The sequence below is a fragment of the Ahaetulla prasina genome, chromosome 3 (assembly GCF_028640845.1).
Source record: "Ahaetulla prasina isolate Xishuangbanna chromosome 3, ASM2864084v1, whole genome shotgun sequence".
In the NCBI taxonomy this organism is placed as follows: Eukaryota; Metazoa; Chordata; class Lepidosauria; order Squamata; family Colubridae; genus Ahaetulla; species Ahaetulla prasina.
In genome coordinates, this window is record NC_080541.1 from 133933603 (window position 1) to 133951424 (window position 17822).

General features: G+C 37.8%; 1 long non-coding RNA gene across 1 annotated transcript in view; it reads left to right on the plus strand.

Annotated features, from left to right (window-relative positions):
- Positions 1–12446: 12446 nt before the first annotated feature.
- Positions 12447–17822, plus strand: part of LOC131196015 (uncharacterized) — a 33547-nt gene continuing 28171 nt past the window's right edge. The window contains exon 1 of the long non-coding RNA XR_009154603.1: positions 12447–12503. This is a non-coding gene — a long non-coding RNA (uncharacterized LOC131196015). The remainder of the gene's footprint in view (positions 12504–17822) is intronic.

Consider the following 17822-nt stretch of genomic DNA (forward strand, 5'->3'; position numbering starts at 1 on the left):
TTCACCCATTGTTAGAGAGAACTTAAGAAACAGAACTTTAAAATGTCAAATGAAGATAAATACAAAGGAATTTGTAGTCATGACTGTAATAGTTTTGGAATGTTTGCATTCCTGCTGAAAAGAACTTGGCATATATTTGCAAAAGGAACAAGTTTACAGCAGTCCTTGAAAAAAAATAATAAAGAATTTGTCAATTGACAAAAGAAGATGAAGATTTCTCAGTTCAAAGAAAGAGGGTCTTCAAAAAAATCTGACAGGGCAAGTAATTCTTGGTGAGAAAGAAGATCAAAAGAAAGCAATACACACACCAAAAAAAAAACAACCTACCAAAAGCAAGATATGTAGAAGATCTGCACTGCTGGAACTCAGAAACATTTTTCAGACCATCAGAGATGAAACAGGCTCTGAATCTTCAGAGGAATGGAAAGAGTGCAGAAGTGGAGCAAGGATGGTGGAGAGGTTGCAATTGCATAGAATCAGTAGGAGAGAGATCATAGTCAGTTATTGTCTTTCTGACAGCTTTTTTCCTTTAGAGTGTGCTGGAACAGATAGGACCATCAGCTAATCTTGACATGATACTAACTAATAGGGAGGAAATGGAAATAGCAGGAATATACACAGAAAGTGGTCATATAACACTAGAACTCTTACTGTGAAAGGGAAAGAAAGCTGAATGCAGTCCAGTTCATATCATACATGGACAGATTTAAAGCAGTGAAGACCCAGTTGGGGTGCCACAAGCTTCAGTCATGTGAGACCTGTGCTCTTCAACATTCAGAATAATATCTTTATAGCCGTGCTAATTATCAGCATGAAAAATTGGAGGGATCTTTCCCCCATTGTGGAATTCACTTATAGTAACTCAGCCCATGTGCTAATTAATTATCACATTTCAACCTGTCCATGGCTATTATCCTTTCCTGCTGAGTCCCTGCCAGCCTCAGTTATTCTGTAAGTTTATTCTGAGGTGAAGTAGTTTGAAGTAAAGAACTCTGAAGTCTAGAAACCGAAGAAGTAGGCTTGAATATTTGTTTTATTGGAAAAACTACCTGAACATTAAACATGGAGACAGCTAATGAAGACACACACACATATAAAACCTTCAGTAAACATACAAATCCAGATCACCTGGCTGGCTTCATAATAAAGTTTCTAAAGCTGCCAGTTATTATAATTTTGAGGAAAGGACCTTATTGGCCATGAAAGCTGGGTTACATGGCCAAGGACAGGAACAAGAAAACTGATTTCCTAAATATCTCTGATCCAGAAGAGACTGGACCATCCAATAGAGAAAGAGAGTGAGTTATAAGTGGGAGTCCCACCTGATTTAAACCAAACAAGAAATGAAGATGAAATGAGGGGGAGGAAGCCTGAAGCTAAAAAAAAAAAAGGAGGAAGAAGAAGAAAGATAACAAATGGTTCTTGAGGTCAAGGCAGAGTTCTCAGTTAGGTCAATAAAAGCTGATTTTCAAGATCAGGAAGCACAGAATGGGGAGTCATTAAAAACTGGGAAAGGTAGGAAGGGAATTTGGCATGACATTAAGAAGGAATTTAATCTGCATGCTGATACAGAGCAAGCTACTGTTTCATAAAGTTCATTCTGACCATTCGCTCTGCCTCAGCCTTAGGAAGAATGCAATGGCAAGTCATTTTGTAATAAAGTTTTCTCAAGGTGCGGTTTGCAAAGACACATGTTAGGTTTTAGCCTAAGCAAAAAGCTGGGTGTCTGTAATTTACAGATTAATCCCTGTCTAGGAGCCTGCCCTAGATAAAATATAGATTTATAGCAGTGGTGAAATCCAAATTTTTTTACTACCGGTTCTGTGGGTGTGACGTGGTGGGAGTGGTGTGGCTTGGTGGACGTGGCAGGGGAAGGATACTGCAAAATCTCCATTCCCACCCAACTCCAGGGGAAGGTTACTGCAAAATCCTCATTCCCACCCCACTCTGGGGCCAGCCAGAGGTAGCATTTGCTGGTTCTCTGAACTATTCAAACTTTCCGCTGCCAGTTCTCTGAATTGCTCAAAATTTCTACTACCAGTTCTCCAGAACCTGTCAGAACCTGCTGGGTTTCCCCCTTGATTATAGGCCTTAATTAAAAAAAAGTTTCTCCATATTATGCCCTGTCTCATCATCCCTGATGAATACTTCATGCAACTGGACAACCTCTGTCCCAGAAATAGGAGATTGTTTTCTGAAGGTTACACTGTGTGCCTGTCTACTTTTATCACATCTGCGACAATGGTAGTTTGCAGCTGTAGAGAAATCACTCTCTAAACTAAACTATCTGCAAAACAACACATCACAGGAGTACCCAAGTAGCCTGTAAGTGCTTTAAATTGAGAACGAACTTACACCAAAGGTAATGCCAATGAAAAGGCTGAGAGGAAAAAAATTAACTAATGTTTTTCAACCTTATTTCTATGTCCCTTGCCTATGCGCAGCCAACGATTCAGCTGGGTTTTGCAGAATGTGTTGACTCTGATGTTGACTCTTGGAACATGGATTCTCTGGTCAACCCAAACCCAGAGGAGGAAGGAGAGGAGTAGACTGAGCCATTCATCAGACTGTACAAAAATATTTTAACTCATTATTCTTTCCATTGATAGGCACATGCTTCTGCAGGAATGTCTCCCTGGGTTCATCTGGAGATTCCAAGGTTGCATCTACAATCTTTGGTAATGAAATAATGTCCTTAATTACAGTGGTGGGTTTCTACCAGTTCACCCTGTTTTGGGCAAACCAGAAGCAGTGGTGGCGGGAGGCTCCGCCCACCCGGATGTCATCACAGATGCTCTGTGCATGCGCAGAAGGTTCTGTCCATGCACAAAAGCACTGCATGTGTGTGTGTGTGCTCACAGTTCCTAACTGGTAGTGTAGGTAAGTGAAACCCACTACTGTTTGATTACCAAAATGAAGTTCTTGGTGACTGCTAGGCCAGGAATACAACACCTTTCATTCAGAAAATATTTTTTGAACAAAACTTCCAAAGAAGCTCCATCCAGACTCACTAATGGAAAGAAATTCTGTATATTGTCTTTCAGGGATGTTGGAAGGACACCAAATTTCCATCTCTGTGCTAGATTCTATGTATATACATTTCTTCTCTGGATACTGAGGTAAAATAATTCTGGTGGTGGCTCAATCAGCTTCTGGATACAGTGATGTTTTGTTCCATACCTGGACAAGTTATAGACAATGAGACACACACATAGTCACATCTGAGTATAAGACCTAACACAAATAGATTTCACAGAAGATAATGTTGAAAAAGCTCTTGGCAAACTTAAACCATCCCTATCTATTGGACCTGATGGACTATGTGCATACTTCTTAAAAAAGCTTTCCACTAATATAGCAGAACCCTTAAGCATAATCTTTAAAAAAGCTTTCACGACCAGTTGTCTTCCCAAACTTTGGTCACTAGCCACGGTCATCTCTGTCTTCAAAAAAGGAGACCCCAGTCTAGTTGAAAATTACAAACCAATTTCTTTATGCTGCATCACCTGCAAAGTGATGGAATCAAACATCAACCAATCCATCACCCTCCACCTAGAAACAAACAACCTACTCTCTAATAAACAATTTGGTTTCAGAAAAAAAATTATCCTGTAATTTACAACTTCTTCACTGCAAAAACGTATGGTCTACAAATCTTGATCAGGGCAAAGCAATAGATGCAATTTACATACACTTCTGTAAAGCTTTTGACTTAATAGTACATGATTAGCTTCTCCTAAAACTAAAATCCTACGGCATCTCAGGACCCCTCCACAATTGGATAACAGCTTTCCTGTCAAACAGACAAGTGGTCAAAATTGGCAATGCTCTATCAAATCCTGTCCCTGTCAAAAGCAGTGTTCCCCAAGGCAATGTTCTTGGACCAACATTCTTCATATTTTACATTAATGATCTCTGTGACCATATTATAAGTAATTGTGTTCTCTTTGCTGATGATGTGAAACTATTTAACACTACCAACGATACAGCTACCTTTCAAAAAGACCTTGACTTTGTGTCAGAATGGTCTAAAACTTGGCAACTCCAAATCTCAACCAGCAAATGCTCAGTCTTACACATTGGAAAAAAGAATCTAAACACTAAGTACAAGCTCGATGGATATTACCTTACAGATGACCCCCACCCTGTTAAAGACCTTGGAGTTTTCATATCAAATGATCTAAGTGCCAAAGCCCACTGCAACTACATTGCAAAAAAGACTCTAAGAGTTGTAAACCTAATCTTGCATAGCTTCTTCTCCAGAAACACCACTACTAACCAGAGCATATAAAACATTTGCTAGACCAATTCTTGAATACACTACCTGACTCTGTGGTCTTTCCCAAAATCCCCAAAGCTTTAACCAAAAACTGTCTACTATTGACCTCTCCCCATTCCTAAGAGGTCTGTAAGGGGCATGCATAAGAGCACAAGTGTGCCTACCGTTCCTGTCCTATTGTTTCTTTTCATTCTATCCAATTAATATACTGTTTATTACATACTTATATATATGCTTATATATTGTATAGTTATTTCATGCTTATGCTTAGATATACTGTGTGACAAAATAAATAAATAAATGAAAGAATGAATGTGAAGGAGCTTGTCTCTAAGTCTTTTGAATGCTATTGTGTCTCTCTGTTTCTCTGATAGCTTGGAGGATAGCTTCTCATAGCTTGGGGAAAGGTTTTGGGCATTTCCTGCAGTACAATATTTTGTTGATTTAGTAGCTAATTCCTATTTTCCCTTTTATAGCTCAAAATCACAACTGAGTCTTATGAATACCCTCAGCCATCCATCTCTCTCTGAACTCTCATAAGCTATAATTATTTCCTTGGGCTTTGCTTGTATATTCAGGTGGAATTGCTTCTCATATGGCGAATATAGTGGTTTTGGACCTTCACTTGCAACTCTGACATACTTAGTGTCCTCCACAGACTGGACTCTTGGCACTTACAGATCTTTACTGTCAAAGGAAATTCTGTCAATGAGTCAATAATGGGGTCCCAAATTATGGCAGATTTTGCCAAAAGCCTCTAAAGCCTCTTCAAAATACTCCAGAAAATTCAGTGTGCTGTGCATTTTGATTTTAATTTTACTCCAGTTTTACTGAGTCCCAACAAATCTTTCATCATTATTTATGGCTGGTGATTTATCAAAGCTTTCCAGAAAGTCATTTTCAGGTGATGAAACAAGCAATTATCTTAAAGCATAATTAGACAAAATTGTTGCGAGGATCCTAATGCTCTGAAACGTGTAATGAGTTTTCTTGTCAGTAAGAAAGGTAAAAAGTGACAGCTAAGAGGTATCAAACTAATGTTTTCTTTCAATATAAACCGAAAGAATAGCAAAACTAAGATCATATTTTCAAGTAATGCATTTCTTGGGTATATTGAAACATTTCCGAAAAATTCTAATCTATTCAAAATACATGAGCAGGAAATTGGGTCAGGAAGAGCCATTTCAAATAGGCTCACTATGGAGCTATGCATAAGCATGCACAATTACAAATGCATCCTCCGGAGGTAATTGGGAAAGCACAAAATACTGTACAGTTTTTCTTTCTTTCATTTCCCTTGCTGTTTGACTATAAGCCATTGCCTCTTAGCAGGCTTTTGTTTGCCTTCTGTGCCACCACATAGCCCATTCATTTTAGTCCAGGCTGATTACTAAGACAGGAATGGCTTTATGACTAGCTGGGAAGCTTTCCTTTTTAAACCAACAGCCTAGATGACAAGAGATGGGATCATTCTTTCCTGCCTTGGCAGGGGGTTGGACTGGAAGGCCTCAAGGTCCTTCCAACTTCATTGTTGTTATTATTATTCTTTAAATCTTATTCTAGTCCTCTGGAATGTAAAACTACAAGATGCTCAAACAGAAATGTAACAGGAGGAGAAGATAGGGGGGCATCTTAACATGGAATTTGTCTCAATTGACTGCCTTGATCAAAGAAAACAAATACGAATATTTTTATTTCTACCTGGAAACTGCTTCTGGACTTTATATTTGAAATGAAATGGAAAAAATGAAATTTTGACTTTGTGTTTTACTGATTAGATAGATTTGTTGTTTTAGAAATGGCTAGTGTAAACTATTCTGTAAAAGTAAAAAAGTTGAGGTTTGATGTTAATGCCTTATTCTACTGCACCAAAGGCAATCGGAAGTCAATGCCTATTCTTTCTTTTTCTCCTTTTCTTCACTCTTCCCTTCCCTATTTTTCCTACTATTTGTATTTTCTTTGTATGCTACAACATAAATGAATCAAAAAAGGTGTTTTTTAAAAAGGAATTTGGAGGTACACATGATAGGTGCAGATTCTGGCACTAAAAGGCATGAAGCACTCTGCAACTTGCTACTGCAATCTATGGTCCATAATAGGCTTTTCTAACCCTGCTGAAGAAAACATTCATAGCTATCTAACAATAGTTTAAAACTAGCTTCACGCCTCTTGTTTGATTGTCTTCAATCCCACCGGTGAGGTTGGAAATGTTTGCTTAAGTTCCCAAATGCTTGTTTGCTGCTAGAGCAATTTAAATTTTCTTCTGCATATACAGACTGGATGCAAGCACAGTGATTCTTGTTCTCCTCTGAAATGTTTACAACCACCATTAGTACAGCAGCCAGCTGTCACAAAGAATGTCATCTCTCGTCTCTCTTTTCACAAATTTGACATGAACCTCTCTAGGAACTGCATGCGTGCGTGCATATTGTGAATTAACTCTATAAACTCGATCCACATCCCAATTCATAAAATCAACACCTCTCCCAAGAAATTCTCCCAACAGTTTAGTCACAACATCTCTCAAGTCTTCTTGGTCCACTTCTTCCAAATTTTGAAACCTAAGAAAATAAGACATTTTATCCATCTGTAGTCCAAGCACAGCATTGCTTGTCGTCTCCCCTCTTTTCTGTACTGCCCGCATCTCACCCTCCAGACCTTCCACTTTCTGCTTATTTTCTGCTGAGACTTGTTGAGTATCCTTTAAATCCTTTTGGATAGTCACAATTTCTGCTCTTATTTCATCCAGTTTCTTGTCCATATTAGATAACTTTTCCAGAATTCTCTCCATTTCTCCAGCAGTTGGTCTCTGACCTTTTGCCATTTAAAAAAAAAAATTTTTTAAAATCCTCAGGCAAGCACAGTATCCTTATAATTTCCTCCGGATCCACCAGGGGGCACTCACAGGAGCAACGAGTCCAGAGTACAGTTAGTCAACCAGGAAGTCAAGGAAGTGATGTCATCAAGATTCTCATAGTGAAGGCGGAAGCTGGACGCCACCATTGTTCCCCAGAGGAGGGCCTCAAACCTCCCTCCTAAATTTCTCCATCACCTCTTCTCTCCAGAGCTCCACAAAACCGGTAATCTTGTTATTTTAAGTTCTCCTCTCTCCAAAGTGATTCGTACTCCTTCCAGTCGCAGGGGAGAAAAAACCCCCCCGCACTCCGGAATACTCCACTCACGTTTGCCGATATTCCCTTCCCTTCTTCATTCCTCAATTCTTCTCCGTTCCCTGTTCACCACCAGGCTGCTGCAATTATAAATCCAAAGCCCCGGTGTCACCGGGCACAGCGGCCCAGGCGACGACCAAAGTAATGGCCGCGGCCTGTAGCCTCGAACCCGCCGAGCCTAGGACGCGCCAGCATCGGTCCCCCAGTCCTGTATATCGGCTGGGAGACCCTGGCGAGCCGTCCGTCGGCAGGTGTCCCCGGAACACCTGGCCCCTAAGGGCCTCGGCGGCGGCCGGATTCGGACACTGGAGGCAGGAGAAGCCTTCCAGACGTCCGTTGCCACCGGATACCGGAAGTCGTCTCCGATCATATTTTCAAGTAATGCATTTCTTGGGTATATTGAAACATTTCCGAAAAATTCTAATCTATTCAAAATACATGAGCAGGAAATTGGGTCAGGAAGAGCCATTTCAAATAGGCTCACTATGGAGCTATGCATAAGCATGCACAATTACAAATGCATCCTCCGGAGGTAATTGGGAAAGCACAAAATACTGTACAGTTTTTCTTTCTTTCATTTCCCTTGCTGTTTGACTATAAGCCATTGCCTCTTAGCAGGCTTTTGTTTGCCTTCTGTGCCACCACATAGCCCATTCATTTTAGTCCAGGCTGATTACTAAGACAGGAATGGCTTTATGACTAGCTGGGAAGCTTTCCTTTTTAAACCAACAGCCTAGATGACAAGAGATGGGATCATTCTTTCCTGCCTTGGCAGGGGGTTGGACTGGAAGGCCTCCAAAGGTCCCTTCCAACTTCATTGTTGTTGTTATTATTCTTTTAAATCTTATTCTAGTCCTCTGGAATGTAAAACTACAAGGTACGCTCAAACAGAAATGTAACAGTAGGAGAAGATAGGGGGGCATCTTAACATGGAATTTGTCTCAATTGACTGCCTTGATCAAAGAAAACAAATACGAATATTTTTATTTCTACCTGGAAACTGCTTCTGGACTTTATATTTGAAATGAAATGGAAAAAATGGAATTTTGACTTTGTGTTTTACTGATTAGATAGATTTGTTGTTTTAGAAATGGCTAGTGTAAACTATTCTGTAAAAGTAAAAAAGTTGAGGTTTGATGTTAATGCCTTATTCTACTGCACCAAAGGCAATCGGAAGTCAATGCCTATTCTTTCTTTTTCTCCTTTTCTTCACTCTTCCCTTCCCTATTTTTCCTACTATTTGTATTTTCTTTGTATGCTACAACATAAATGAATCAAAAAAGGTGTTTTTTAAAAAAAGGAATTTGGAGGTACACATGATAGGTGCAGATTCTGGCACTAACAAAGGCATGAAGCACTCTGCAACTTGCTACTGCAATCTATGGTCCATAATAGGCCTTTCTAACCCTGCTGAAGAAAACATTCATAGCTATCTAACAATAGTTTAAAAACTAGCTTCACGCCTCTTGTTTGATTGTCTTCAATCCCACCGGGTGAGGTTGGAAATGTTTGCTTAAGTTCCCCAAATGCTTGTTTGCTGCTAGAGCAATTTAAATTTTCTTCTGCATATACAGACTGGATGCAAGCACAGTGATTCTTGTTCTCACTCTGAAATGTTTACAACCACCATTAGTACAGCAGCCAGCTGTCACAAAGAATGTCGATATTTCTACTTCAGAAGGATCATAAAGTCACAGTCTCTAAATTTGGGACTTTATTGATTGCCTGTCATTTCTATAGAGTGAAAATCCACTTCAATTCACTGCAACAAACAAGCCACAAGAAGAATGCTGGGAAATGGCCTTAGTATCCGCAAGAGAAATGTAAGGGCAAAACTCTATTTAATTCTTTCATTTGTGGACAGTTAATTCTTCTTATGTTTGTTTGGAAGTATGATCCTTGTGTTAGTGGGGTTAAGACCTGGATCCATAGGCAAAAGTTTCTATGCTGACTGAGCAAATTCGGTCTTCACCCATCTAACTGATGGGCTGCCTTTTTAAATGTATTAAACTTTCCCCTAAGCCTGATTTGATTTCTCTTCTGCATGGATGATATGGGAGGATTATCGTTAAAAGAAATTTGATATCTTTAGTGGATTGCCTAAAAATATAGCTATTCCCTTGGAATGGATGGAAGACTTTCATACAACTTTGGAAGGTGTTGGAATTGGGTGGGAGAGAAGGTTATCTTACTGGCTTAACTGAGGAATCAAACATTTTTTGCTTTGATTTAAACTTCTCAGGAACAGCTGGCATAAATGCATTGTGGATTATGAGGTATATCAACCCTGTGTTCCAAAGATGATTGTGGTCTGTGTCCAGATGACAATAACCTACAGCAGTTGTTCAGAAACTTCCATTCTCTTCCACTGAGCACCTGCAAAAGCTTTTTTTTTTTGACATGAATATGCATGAGTAAACAGCAGATGGACTTGGAACGAACTCCCCCCAGGACTTCGTCAACTTCCGGACCTCCGAACCTTTCGTCACGAGCTTAAAACTCACTTATTCATCTGCGCTGGACTGGGTTAGTTTTTAAATTTATGGGTTTTAAATGGGTTTTTATTCTAAATTTTTAATCTTGGCCAATTTAATAAGTTTTTTAATTGTATTTTAATCGTATTTATATTGTATTATTGTGTATTTTTTATCTGGCTGTGAACCGCCCTGAGTCCTTCGGAAGAAGGGCGGTATAAAAATTTAAATAATAAATAAATAAATAAATAATAAAATTATGAAATACAGAAGTACACAGTGCAATGGAACAAACTGCACACAAAATCTATTGGAGATATCTTGTTGTGTTAGATCTCAAGGGTGTTTTAGTTTGCTTTTTTTTCCCATCCAGGTCAACAGACGTGATGACCACTTCATAGATTTAATAAACAGATCGAACCAATTATGCTTGGGTGTCTTTCTTTTTTAAAAAATCTTTGAATAATGCAATATCATTCAGACATGGATCTCATAACATAACATAACATAACATAACATAACATAACATAACATAACATAACATAACATAACATAACATAACATAACATAACATAACATAACATAACATAACATAACATACAACAAAGTTGGAAGAGACCTTGGAGGTCTTCTAGCCCCCTGCCCAGGCAGGAAACTCTACACCATTTCAGACAAATGGCTATCCAACATTTTCTTAAAATTTTCCAGTGTTGGAGCATTCACAACTTCTGCAGGCAAGTTGTTCCACTTATTGATTATTCTAACTGTCAGGAAATTTCTCCTTAGTTCTAAGTTGCTTCTCTCCTTGATTAGTTTCCACCCATTGCTTCTTGTTCTACCCTCAGGTGCTTTGGAGAATAGTTTGACTCCCTCTTCTTTGTGGCAACCCCTGAGATATTGAAACACTGCTATCATGTCTCCCCTAATCCTTCTTTTCATTAAACTAGACATACCGAGTTCCTGCAACCGTTCTTCATATGTTTTAGCCTCCAGTCCCCTAATCATCTTTGTTGCTCTTCTCTGCACTCTTTTTTACATCATGGCGACCAAAACTGAATGCAATATTCCAAGTGTGACCTTACCAAGGGATTATAAAGTGGTATTAACACTTCACGTGATCTTGATTCTATCCCTCTGTTTATGCAGCCCAGAACTGTGTTGGCTTTTTTGGCAGCTGCTGCACAAATGGTCGTCCACTAGGATTCCAAGATCCCTCTCACAGTTACTACTATTGAGCAAGGTACCACATATATGGTACCTGTGCATTTTGTTTGTTTTTTTGCCTAAATGTAGAACCTTACTTTTTTCACTGTTGAATTTCATTTTGATAGTTAACGCCCAATGTTCAAGTCTGTCAAGATCCTTCTGTATCTTGAGCCTATCTTCTGGAGTGTTGGCTATTCCTGCCAGCTTGGTGTCATCTGCAAATTTGATGAGTTCCCCATCTATCCCCTTGTCCAAGTCATTGACAATCTCAACTCAAAATGTCCAAAATGCTTATTAAAAGATGCAATTTCGAAATCAAAATGCACACAAAAGTGTGGATTTTTGGGTTAAGATGTAAATTCAAGAGGAAAAGAAAACATTAAAATTGATTGGATTATTTTTAAAATTTGCAATATTGATTATTATAATGATAGGGGGATACAGTGAAGTTAAAATGAACATATGCTAACTATATAGGAAGGTATTAGAATGCTCTAGTCTATTATAATGTGCAAGAGTTCAAAAGTGCTTCTGAGAGTGCAAATAAAGCACTACATGCAACTTTTACACAACAATGATGTCTTTTTCCATGATCATATGACTGGTCTTTGTGGCTGCCCCATGTGCCCAGGAAAATATAATCATTTATCCATCCATGCATACATACATACATTCTAGGCTTTTATCTCATTTGAGTCATCTGCCATCTCAACCAGTATAGAATTTTACACAATTACAAACAGGAATAAAGCAATAAAAATAACAAACCCAAACATGACCAAAGCTAAAAACCTAATCAAAACGAAAAAACAATGCCAAGAGCAAAAATAATTCTGGGATTTTTATTTTATTTTATTTTAGCTACATCTGCAAAATGATGTTTCATGCTTCAGGATCTGTACAGTCATACAAATCAATTTGTCAGTATCTCAAAGCCTTTTGAAACTGATAAATCCAAGAATACAGAAAGACAGTTTTAATGCTAATCACATTTAAATCTAAAATCCTGAAAACCATCAAACTAAATTTCTAGCCAGACTTATAGCAAGCTAATTAAATGGAGGCACCTCGAGACATTTATTTACACAGTTCTTATACAGAGGTTATGGCAGGGGTGAAATACTCCTGGATCGGACTGGATGGGGTGATCTGGTAGTGATCGTGGCTGGTAGTTCGGCGATCCAGTAGCGATGGCAGAGCAAAGCTCCGCCCACCCACCTGGGCGTCATTACTTCCTAGTTTTAAGCAGGAAGTAATGTGTTTTTTACCTTCTGCGCATGCACAGAAGGTCTGTGTGTATATGTGATGCAGGCACACGTGCAAGCGAAACAATCACACACGCACGGCGCGTGCACTTCTGAACCGATAAGGAAGGTAAGTAGATTTTATCCCTGGTTTGTGGCATCTTTTCTCACATTGTGGTACACTCTGGTACCTCCTCCATCACCTGATTCGCATAGTCTCTCACAGTCTCTTGAATGCCCATTGGTGATTCAGTAACAATGGAAATTTAAGATGAATTCACATTATGTGTCTTGTGTATCATGTAATTTAAACCTAAGGGCAAGCTAATAAAAAGTAGTAGGCGTACTGTTATATAGGTACAGGTAGTCCTTTATTGTGCTAGTCCCAAGCACAACTGAGCACAACATTTCTGTTGCTAAGCAAGACATTTGTTCAGTGAATTTTGCCCCATTTTATGACCTTTCTTGCCCCAGTCATTAAGTGAATCACTGCAGCTGTTAAATTAGTAACAGTTAAGTGGATCTGGCTTCCCCATTATCTTTGCTTGTCAGACGGTCGCATATCAGAAGATGATCACATGAACCCATGCCACTGCAACTGTCATAAATACATGCCAGTCGCTAAATGTCTAAATTTTGATCATATAACCATGGGGATGCTGCAACAGTCGTAACTGTGAAAAATGGTCATAAGTCACTTTTTTTCATCGCTGTTGTAACTTTGAATGGTTACTAAATGAATGATTGTAAGTCAAGGACTACCTGTAATGCATGTTAACCTGAAATGTTTACTCTTATGGAGTTTTGTCTGGAACAAAACTCATTTATATCTGGCCAGGCAGGCAAAAAATAAGAAAAAAAAAGTTATACAATGAAACCAGTGGTGAAATCCAAATATTTTTACTACCGGTTCTGTGGGCGTGGGTTGGTAGGTATGGTGTGGTGTGGCTTGGTGAGTGTGGCAGGGGAAGGAGACTACAAAATCCCCATTCCCTCCCCACTCTTGGGGGAAGGATATTGCAAAATCTCTATTCCCACCCCACTCTGGGGCTAGCCAGAGGTGGTATTTGCCAGCTCTCTGAACTACTCAAAATTTCCACTACTGGTTCTCCAGAACCTGTCACAACCTGCTGGATTTCCTCCCTGAATGAAACCAATAATTCTGCACTGCAGAAAAGTAATTATAGCTATAGTTCCACGTAGTGCTTAATCAGGAACAGCATATCCTAATTTTGAATATGAGTAGAATGGGAGAGGAAAATAGAATTATTCTGTTGTTACTTCCATTCTGTCTAAATGATACACCAGAAAGTGGCACTGCATTGCACATATCACATTTATTTATTATTTATTATTCAAATGATAAATAACCTCAACTGGATTTTTTTTTTCATTTTAAGTAGATGTGCAAATCAGAAAAAGTATTATGGGTGCACATAGACAGTGACTGTCTTTAAGATGTAATTATTAAAGGAAACCAAGTAAAATCTAACACATTCCTGAACTGAAACAAAGACGGATCAGATCTAAATTCAGGTGAATGTTCAGGCAATGTTTATTCCAGGATAATATTTTTGTTGATTTGTTGAAAAACAATCTATTGATTGATTCTTTGGGTACTAAATTATTGCAAGAACGTTCTGTGCAAAAATGTCAGTAAAATAAGCAAGTCTGACAAGAAATTATGTGACATGCAAATGTTTGGCATGCTTTTGGAAATCAGCAATGTGTTCAGCATTAAAGTGGTCAAGGTGTGACAATTTCTCTAAAGAGGGTTTTTTTTTAATCCGTTGTTTTAATCTCTCCTAACTTCATTGCAAACCATTAAAGTGCTAAATTAAATCGGCATGTTTTTATTACCATTTGCAATGGCAGATCAAGCAACAGTAAGGATATATCCGCAATTTGGTTTGACTGTCTCTAAGGAAGTTCTTACCGAACAGTTTGCTTTAATCAACCACTTTTATCATTTTGGCATTAGATTCACAAGCAACATCACGCTGTCTTCCTAAGCTAAAACTCTTCATGCTTTAGCACAGCATGTCCTTAATCTCAATAAGAATTTTGTAAGGTTCATATAATGCTAGAAACTGCACACAAAGATATAACTAGCTAGCTTCCATTATTAGTATAATATGTGCAGGTCTCTGTAAATTATGGTTTTTAGTTTGCCCTCTTTGGAAGAAATAAAAGTTGGCATTTTATTTCGTCTGTGTTTGCCCTCATTCTTTTGCACTAACATATTGATTATGATTTTACATTTGTTTTGATCCAGCTGGCCTCTGTTCCAGCTCTCTGTTCAGTTCATTTTAAGGTCTCCTAGTTATTCTGCATTTGTCCAGGTTTCTCAGCCTATGCATTTAATGGACTTCCATTACCAACTTCCTCTGTGGCATCAAGGTAATTCTGCCAATCCCAGTTAGAGGTTAATTATCATGTTATACAATCCTTTAGTCCAGGAGATAAGGCCTATAGTAAATACGGTAAAAATTTTCAGGCAAATCCTTTCTGTAAGAATCTAAACTTACTTTATACACGCAACTGACAATTATAATCATCCATCATTATTAACAAAATGGTGCCCTCCAGCATATTTTGTTATTACAGCATGATTTTAGCTGAAATTTATGGGGCTGTAGTCTAATGCATCTGAATAGAACTAAGTTGCAGATGACTAACATTTATCAAAATTTCTGCAAGAAGTTGGCAGTAAGCAACTTTATCTATATCTAGCTAAATTGTGCTATTGGTCATGATATATCATGATATATCAAAACCTCTTGTTGTCTCCAAAATTCATAATATGCAGTTAGATTTGGCAAGTCTGATGAAATTCAATACAACTAGGAACAAGGGAAGATTGTTAAGAAAAAACACATAGTTTGATATATTTGCTTATATCAAATATGTTTGTTTATATAAAGCCGATACCATATGTTAGGGTGGGTGTATAAAGTCCTACTTAGATATGAGCTAGAGATAAAACAAATAAAGAACAATAATAAAATGGATACTACCTGTACTTCAAGACAGTTTCCAAAAGAAAATTAGTACAAAATGCTTTATAGATGGTGCATAACTCCATCCATTATCTCCAATATAGATAAATTGTGCAGTAATAAATGTCAAAAATGCCATGAAACAGAAGGGATGTTTTACATGATAAACATGCAAAAATCCTCAAAAGTATTGAAAAGATATACATACTACAATGCAGAAATTTTGGAAATTCAATTCAAAATGAAATTACAACTTTTTTCCTTAGGTACAATCTCAGAAAAAAAAATGAGCAAAACTCATTACAATTTAATGAAATTTTTCCATATACTGAAAGAAAGGTACAGTTGTGATGGTATCTGACTGGGAACTTAAACTTAGAGAATATACAGCAATTGTAAAATGAAAAGCATATGTTCACAACAGAATTTGAGCCAAATTCTAACAAGAATGTTTCCCACATATACAATATATTATGCAGCATGGCAAATATAAATAATTACAACATGGTTTCTAAGGGATTTCTAAATTGGAAGTTAGAAAATAATTAGCTTTTTTGAAAAAAAAAACTTTTTGTAATTTTACTTTGTTTTTTTTTATATGCACAAACAATATAGTAACAATATACCGTATATACTCGAGTATAAGCCGAGTTTTTCAGCACGTTTTTTGTGCTGAAAAACGTCCCTGCTTATACTGAGTATATCTGACTCTCTCAGTTTTTTCTTTTTCACATTATACCGGCGGTAGCAACTTGGCGGGCTTTTGCTTTAGCCCTGCCGGTGCAGTGAGAGGGCGGGCGGGAGCCGCCAGCCTTCTCGGCCGAGGAGGAGGTTTCCCGACCGGTAGCTGCCTCATTTCCCACCCTCGGCTTATACTCGAGTCCCCAGTTTACCCCAGTTTTTTGGGGTAAAATTGGGGACCTCGGCTTATACTCGGATCGGCTTATATTCGAGTATATACGGTAGTTGAGAATATTAAGAATTAAGTTGAAGAAAAATATCCTTTATTATATAAACAATAAATTAATATATTTTGCAGTTATTTATTAATTTAGTTTTAAATGTAAACTTTAAGCAGTGTTAGGTTTATCAACATTAACATTTTAGAAATCTTAGCTAATAATGATATAAGTTTTTTTTAATCTTTAACTTACGTTATTAAACATTAATGTGCTAATAATCTCCAGTTGACTGTGTGCCACTGTATTCAAATGATATACTACTACTTGCCTTTTATGATAATACAATAAAACAATCTATGTAAAAAGAAATCCAATATAAGTTCCTTGCTTAAGTCAAAATTACATAAAATAAGTTTATTGTTCATAGTATATTACAGTTCCTCGAAACAGTGTCCCTTATTCAAATCATAAAAAAGAGTCCTAATAGAAATAAATAAGTATCAGTAAACAAATATTCAATAAAAAGGGTCTTTGTAGGAAAGAAGTTATGAATTCTGTGGAGAGTTGAAAAACATTTCCAGTCAGTAGCTATGGAGATATTTTACTCATGTTGTGAGATGTAGTAAAATTTCCAGCAAATATGACTTGAGGCCAAATTGAGAGGTCCATTTTTGGAGCTTGCCCAACAAAACATTCTGAAAGAGTCTCTGTAGGAAAGAAGCCATGAATATTATGGATGTTTCCTAGAATGCTAGGAACAATGAAACCTTATTTAATTAGTTGCTGCGGAAATCTCAAGAGAATTGAAAAGTGTGTCCAAATAGTATCTATGAATATATTCCATCCGTCCTGTGAGATATTTCAATAGTAAATTTGCCAACAAAGTTGATTTGAGGATAAATCTAGACATAAATTTTTGGATATTTTATATCCAAACATTCTGAGGGTACCAACAGGAATTTAAATCAAACCAACCCAACCCCTTTCATAGTAAGTATAAGGCAGCAGATTCCATTTAATCTTAGCATGCATTTCAGATATCAGAAACATCTGAAATATATTTTGCTCACAATTTAAGGGCTCAGTCGCTGAATCACAGCTTGAAAGATTTATTCTGATGCACTCTATTAGTTGGGGGGAGTTAAAACAGAGCTGCAGGCAACTGAATTGATAGTACTGTAAACACTCTCACACCTGCATTTGTAGGTGGAAAAGAATATATTTTTCTTCCTTAGGCACAGGATCCCTCAACCCGCTCCCCTCCCCTCCAGCAAAACCTCCTTGGATAACATAATACACGGGTGTCAAACTTTCGATCACCTCATGTGAAGTATCATGATGTATCGTGACATTTTTTGCCTTTGTGGAGCTGGGGTGGGCATGGCCTTTGCGTGACGCATCCAGCCGGCGGGCTGCTAATTTGACAGGCCTGATGTAATAAGTCAAGCAGATTGGAAACTCTGACACTGATCCCAACCTATCTGAATCACACAAAATCCTTGGGAGGAACTTTGAGAGAGGCCCATATTATTATTATTATTATTATTA